The sequence below is a fragment of the Crocodylus porosus genome, unplaced genomic scaffold (genome assembly GCF_001723895.1).
Source record: "Crocodylus porosus isolate Cpor-Errol unplaced genomic scaffold, CroPor_comp1, whole genome shotgun sequence".
In the NCBI taxonomy this organism is placed as follows: domain Eukaryota; kingdom Metazoa; phylum Chordata; order Crocodylia; family Crocodylidae; genus Crocodylus; species Crocodylus porosus.
The window spans coordinates 109,194,936-109,201,207 of record NW_017728886.1 but is presented as its reverse complement, the minus strand read 5'-3'; the positions used below and the strand labels follow the sequence as shown (position 1 = coordinate 109,201,207).

Sequence of the window (6,272 nt, the reverse complement as noted above, 5' to 3'; positions counted from 1 at the left end):
GAACAGCCTGCCACCAGAGGTGGTTCAAGCACGTACATTGAACACCTTCAAGAGTAAATTGGATGCTTATCTTGCTGGGATCCCATGACCCCAGCTGACTTCCTGCCATTTAGGCAGGGGGGCTGGACTCAACGATCTTCTGAGGTCCCTTCCAGCCCTAATGTCTATGAAATCTATGGTTTTCAATCACTTACACCAGTTTATGTATAATATCTGTCCCTAGCCTTCCAGACACTAATTCTTGAGCGCAGCTGTGAAGAGACACTCCTCACGGGCCTCACAAGTATATTTCTGCACTTGGAACATGTCAGCAGGTGTATGTGGGTGGGATGTTGTCAGGAGCTCCCTAGCCTAAGAATACAAGTGCCATGATTATAGACATACTCTTCCTGGGTTGGCATCAAAAAAAGAAAACAAAACAAAAAAATCTGGCCCTGATTTTTAAACACTGAAGCACACTTTAAAGTAACTAGGATGAATAAACTATCCTTCTTCATAACTGTTTGACTTTACACACATGAATAAAGTTTCAAATTAGGTTCAAGCATTTGTAGGATGAACCTTCTCAGTGGCTTGCCTGAGTAATAGAACTTAGATCCAGTGAGTTTTTCAGTCCAGCTTCTTAGCCCCAAAACTGTTCTAATTCTTTTTAGGTGATTAAAATAACTTGAAATTAAAAATGAATGTCTGAGGCTCTGAGAGAATTTGTTATTGTCTGGTCATGCCACTTCACTTTGATTCTGGCAAAGAATTCTATTTTCGCAGTTACTTGTAAGAATCCGGATGATTTCTTTTTACTCAGTTGCCTTAACTTTCACTTGAACATAATTTCATATGAGGCCTTCGATATCATGATTAGGATATGGGTCTTGATATCACCCATCGCACACGCTTGATATCTGCTGATGCTGGAACTATGCATATAACGTGCCCTCCATTCTCCATCCCCCAACCCATGGTTTTTCATTTGTGTTTTCTTATCTTTTTACCATTGCCGTTGATAAGCCTGAAAGTACCGCAGAACAAAACTCATGAAATAGTTTACGTAGAGACCTGCATCTAATACATCACAAGTTGCATTGTGGCTGCAAATGTACGAATTGCTGGTTTTCCTTTTAAGAGATGCTGACCTCTGGCAGGGCTTAGTATCTTGTGCGGCACTGGAAATACAATTACAGTTTGTTTATCCCATCTGTATTTGCCTTTAAATAGGGGCTTGGGTGGTCTCAGGACTGTTATAAATGTCACTAGTGGGGGCATCATGATAATGGATATATTTTGCCTATATCCCAGGGTGTGATAATTGTAGAATAAAAAATATTTTTAAATGAGACACTGGAGGGTAGAGTTAAGTGTTGTGCAGGGTTCAGTGTGAATTAATTGGCTTTAGCAGTACTATTAGGCAAGCATGATTATCGGCATTCTACGGTGTTTGTAAAGTAAGTTTACATTTGCCATTACTGATATTATATTTAAATACCCTATTTTTACCACTGCCTAGAAGAATGCAATGGAGTGCAGAGAATAAATGAAGGTCTCACCTGAGGGTCACCCATACGTTCATAATTATTGGGTATCCTCTCATATCAAAATGGGTGACTATGTGATCTTTATGCACAATTGCTTGTCCTCCCTTTTTTGTATCCCAGCTTAGTTGGTTACTCTTCCTGTTGGAGAGCAATTTAAAAAAAGAGATGATTAACAATGAGTAAGAAATGATTAGCTATTTGAGAGAGGATGATACCTGTCTGGTTATAATTAACAAGAACGATGCAACTGTAAGCAGAATTTGCTTTGTGTTTGAGTAAGAGCATTGGAATAAACCCTTTGAGTTCTTTAAGAGGAAGTGATGATAGGCCAGAAGAAAGACATATTCCAAAAATGTGTCAAACCCACTTTTGTCCAGGTTTGCCTTTTGCAGTGATGGAAACTTATCAGTTCTGGATGAGAAATAATATATGTACCACTAACCCGTGCATTTAACCTGCTTCCTGATCTTTTCTTGCCTTTGTTCTGCTCAGTTCTGATACCAGTTAGGTGAAAGTTACTTGACTGCTTATATCTGTTTCCTAAGGTGTTTTCACCCAAGATGTTCTATCTGTTACTCCACAGTCTATATTGGGTTGATCCAGAGTGGGTGCAGTGTCACAGACACACTCCTTTTCAGTCAGGACCACTGGAGCAGCAGTTGAGGGGTTTTTACATTTCTCCAAGGAAGTAAGAATTCCATCTCCTCCTTTCCCCTCTATGGGACATCCTCTCCCTTCCCATTCCCACCCTTCTCTGCCTGCTGCTGGAGCATCCCCACTCTCCTCTCCCCTCCCCCCCCCCCAAGTCCCTGGAACAGCTTGGTTCAACAGGGGCAGGGGCAGGGGTAGCTGCAGCAGCAGTGGCAGTGGCAGGCAAAATGTTGGGGAATGGAGGGGAGGGAATGTGTCACTGAGCACAGAGGGGAAGGGAGGAGAAAAGACTCGTACCTGATTGAGGGACTTAATGTATGTTCCCTGCTACTGCTTCTGCTGCAAGGTAATGCCTGTCCAGCGAATGGGGGGTAAGGTGGGAGGAGAGGGTGCCACTACCCATGCCATGCCCATAGCAACTTCCACACCCCTCTTTTACAAAATCCTGCCCATGGTTTATATCACCGCTGAGTTTAAGACAGGATCCTTCATGACAGTTGGATTTGAATACTGCAAGTTACTCTGAGCAGTGTTAAGTTGTTCAGTGTACAAATGATATTGGGAATGGTTTCTTCTCCAAAAGACTATGCATCACAGAGAACATTTTAGTACAGCATAAAAGGCAGGGTAAATTATTTTGTAGTTATTGTGTTGCATGTTTACACTGCTAATCTCACATACCTAATTCCAGGCTGCTTATAGGGACCTAACTCCCAGATAAATGCATTATTTCAAACATACACTTCTCTTCAGTGTTCTTCTTCTGGCTGGGTTTAGGCATTTCACAGCTGATCGTGCTAGTTTTTGCTATTCATAGGTACTTATATCCCCATTTATTGTTATGGAACTTAGGCACCTAACTTGGGTGCGTAAATTTTATTTTCAGAGCTAGCCATCTATGCACATTATGGTATTATAAGCCCCAATTACTGTCACTTCAGTTATTATGGGGAGGGGAATGCACTGTAGGTAACTGAACAAGCAAGTTTAGAAAGTGAGATAAAAATTTTTGAAAGATTTAAAATTTAAAACTCAGAGTTTCTCAGTGAGCATTTAAATATTTTTAGCTTTTATATTAACCAAAAAACATGACTTTGTAATACATGTATCAGGCCATTTAAGATGAGTGACAACAAATGTACAAAATGTGGGGGAGGTCTGTAACTGGTTTTATCTTGTACCCTAGTTATGTAGTAAGATACTTGAAAATCAGCTATTACTTATGTTGGAAGTAATAGGTTTAATTTTTCTGAGGGCTGTCCTAGACCTAATTCTGACCCAGTTAATATAATGAGATATTTCACTGGTGACAGGCTGTTAAATATCTTCCATAAAATCAATGAAAGGTGTTACTTTCTACTACATACTACTAAGGTAGTTCTATTGATTCTTTGGAGATTGACTTTATAAGCTTTAGTCATAAATGCACTGATATTAGTTTTTTCTATGTAGTGCTTAAGCAACAGCATTGCTGTTTGCACTTTTGCTGAACTTGCCATTAACTTTGTAGATATGTGATGTATACCTCATCCTTACAATAAAATCATTGTATAGTTGCTATAGAAAATTGGAAAAGTAATTTTTGGGGCACATATAAAACTTAAGGAAAATGTCTCTTTCCAGGAACAGCAGGAGGAGAAAACCTTTCCAACAGAAATGCTTGTGTTAGTTGTATATATCAGCTTTGTTAAATGAAATGATATAAAGGAAATGAGCCTTTTCAGTGAAAAATAAAAATCAGTATTTTTCCTATTCTGAAATAAACTTGATTCAGCATCATTTTTTTCTTAAATGGTTATGTAAAGGAAATGGTATCTTTACTAGCAGCTTAATGATGAAACTAAAGCTGAGAATGAAAAATAAATAGGCAATATTGTACAATGCAGAAGACATTCAAAGGAAAGGACAGTTCAGGTGAATATGCATCCTGGTAAAAAAGGATTAGAGAGAGATAGTTAGCTGTGTTAGTCTGAAGTTAGGCAGAAGGCAGGGCAGACCACCTGTCCCTGCCTTCTGCTTTTAAAAATGAGTTTTTGAATACGGGATAGGGTGTAGGGGTTGGAGTCTGGCTTTACTTCTGACCCAATTCAGCACTGCTATTTTAAGTTATATAGGTACTTGGTTCCTCTACAGGAGTGGTTGACCAATTCAGTAATTAATGGAGTTCATCTTCACAAAACCCCAGTAAGGTAGGAAGGCAGTGTTTTACAGGTGGAGAAATTGAATTAGTTTGTCTAAGATCACACAAGAAAATATGGAGCAGAATTGAGCACTGAAACAAGGCCTCTTAACTCCCAGTTGTAGTCTGCCATTGCTGTTTCCTGTGCATCGAGTCTGTAGGGTCTTTTCCAGTTTCACTGTTGCTTACGGAAGAAACAGGCTTGTTAATGGGCTGGACCTTGGTCAGTTTCCCAGGGGGTCTTTGCTGGAAATTATTTTAATTGGGAGGAAGATGGTTTATCCCACCCCTCCTGGTGCCTTCCTTCAGTCATTCCGATTGTCCTTCCTGCTTGGGGCTCTGCCTCCCCTACAAGGAAAGTAATTCTTTTACTCTAGTCAGCGCTGGTAAGGCTTTACCTGGAATAGTGTGTCCAGTTTTGGGCCCTACACTTCAAGAAAGATGTAGGAAGGTTGGAGAGAGTCCAGCACAGAGCAACAAAAATGACTGGGGCCTGGAAACAAAACTTATCAGTAAAGTCTAAAATACCTAGTTATTTAGTCTGAAGAAAAGAAGGCTGAGGCAGGGTGAGGGCAGGGAAGGGGTAGGGAGGGTTATAATAGTCTTCAGGTACTTGAAAGGTGATTATGGAGAAGTTGGATAGGCCTAGGAACATTGTTCTTAAGTTGCGACAAAGGAAATTTAGGTTGGAAATTAAGAAGAACTTTGTGACTATGAGGGTAGTTAAGCATTGGAGCAAGGGGCTGGACCAAATGCTGTTGTAAGGTCCCTTCCTGCCCTACTTTCCTCTGTTTCTATTGCTGTAAAAGTGCTGAAGGCCAACATATCATTCGTAATACCAGTGATGGCTATATTCTGTGAAAATAGTCAATAGAAAATGTCCGCTATCACAGATGGTCAAGCAGTGGTGTGCATTTTGGGCTGTAGTCTAGCACTGACCATATTGTTGTTAGCATTGACAGAGAGTGCCACTCCTAAACCAGGATCCCACTGTGGTTTATGCTTTAGAAACACAGAACAAAAACAATGTGCCTACCGCAAGGGGCTCCATATTGGAATTCTCCTTTGCTTTAATTGGGAAGTTAATGTAGGAAACCCTACTTGAATAGGTTCAAATGAGTTCTTATGGGTGACTGGTGCCACCTTAGTCAGGGTGGACACATTTTCCCCCTGCGACTAGTCAGCGACCTGGGGGTCCCCCCGTGGCCAATCTCACTGACCAGCCAAATGTGAAGCAGCTACTGCGGCGCTCCCGCTCCCTGACCAGCACTTGCAAGGGGGGCACCGGCGCTCCTGCCTCCCCCCATCCCATTGCCTAAGCAGTGAGTGCAGCCTGTCAGGGGGTGCATGTGCACCCCTGTGCACCCCCTACACATTGCCACTGGTTCTTACAATCTGTTGGTTCTGCTTGTATGTAACCCTCACCTCTGGTAGCAGGGAATAATTTGGAAATTGTTAGATACTTCTTTTTTATTCTTTTCTGACTCACTGCTGGACATAGCCCATCAGTTCTTCTACAGACTCCCTACAAACAGAAACTGACCTGTTTGTTTGAGTCTGGTAATTCCAAGGGATGGCCCAATAATGTTAAAAGTGATTGGATGCAGCTCTATGCTCAATTAAATGGAGGTATAGCTTTCCAAATGCCAAAGCAGCTGGATGCATGAAAACTTAGTATACATTAGTTGATGAGAATTACACATGGATGATTGCTTGCAGCATTCATAGAATCATAGAAATAGGGTCAGAAGGGACCTTGTAGATCTTCAAGTCTGACCCCTCGCCTGGGCAGGAGCAAAACTGGACTCAAATGAGTCCAACCAGTTAGGCATCAAGCCTCTTCTTAAAGACCCCCAGGGTAGGAGCCAGCACCACTTCCCTTGGAAGTTGGTTCCAGCTCCTAGCCGCCCTAA

The 6,272-nt window shown here is 41.5% G+C and overlaps 1 protein-coding gene and 1 long non-coding RNA gene across 9 annotated transcripts in view; one reads left to right on the top strand and one right to left on the bottom strand.

Moving 5' to 3' along the window:
* The window catches only part of LOC109313824, a 100,804-nt gene extending 99,171 nt beyond the window's left edge, over window positions 1-1,633 (bottom strand). Inside the window, exon 1 of the long non-coding RNA XR_002102152.1 lies at window positions 1,542-1,633. This is a non-coding gene — a long non-coding RNA (uncharacterized LOC109313824). The remainder of the gene's footprint in view (window positions 1-1,541) is intronic.
* Window positions 1-6,272, top strand: part of LOC109313731 (poly(rC)-binding protein 3-like) — an 894,664-nt gene that overhangs the window by 376,234 nt on the left and 512,158 nt on the right. The window lies entirely within an intron of this gene.